At 35.2% G+C, this 318-nt stretch overlaps 1 protein-coding gene across 1 annotated transcript in view; it reads right to left on the bottom strand.

The window, feature by feature from the left end:
* LOC108765081 (putative nuclease HARBI1) overlaps positions 1 to 318 on the bottom strand; it is a 4,713-nt gene that overhangs the window by 3,815 nt on the left and 580 nt on the right. The gene's annotated exons all lie outside the window — the stretch shown is intronic.

Raw genomic sequence — 318 nt, 5'->3', positions numbered from 1 at the left:
TGACAAACAATTTTGGAACACAGCCTTAGAGTGCCCCTAGATGAAAGGTGAGGCACCGTGAGCGTCATGATTACGTGACGTCAGAAATGCGGGAAATATAACGGTTTCGAACATTTCAGAAAGAAAGGGCAGCTGACCACGACAAGACGGCTGCGTTAGGGTCGTCGGATGAGATATCTATCTTTTTAGGTTATAATATAAGTTCTGCATATAATAGAAAAGATTAAAAACTTCCAAAATATAGGAATAAATATTAAATATTAGAAATAAAAAATTAAAGGAAATGAATGTGTAAATGCTTAATAGATACAAATAGGA

This window comes from Trachymyrmex cornetzi, unplaced genomic scaffold (assembly GCF_001594075.2).
Source record: "Trachymyrmex cornetzi isolate Tcor2-1 unplaced genomic scaffold, Tcor1.1 scaffold1166, whole genome shotgun sequence".
NCBI classification, from domain to species: Eukaryota; Metazoa; Arthropoda; class Insecta; order Hymenoptera; family Formicidae; genus Trachymyrmex; species Trachymyrmex cornetzi.
The sequence above is the reverse complement of the archived record's forward strand: the minus strand, read 5'-3'. Positions and strand labels throughout refer to the sequence as shown.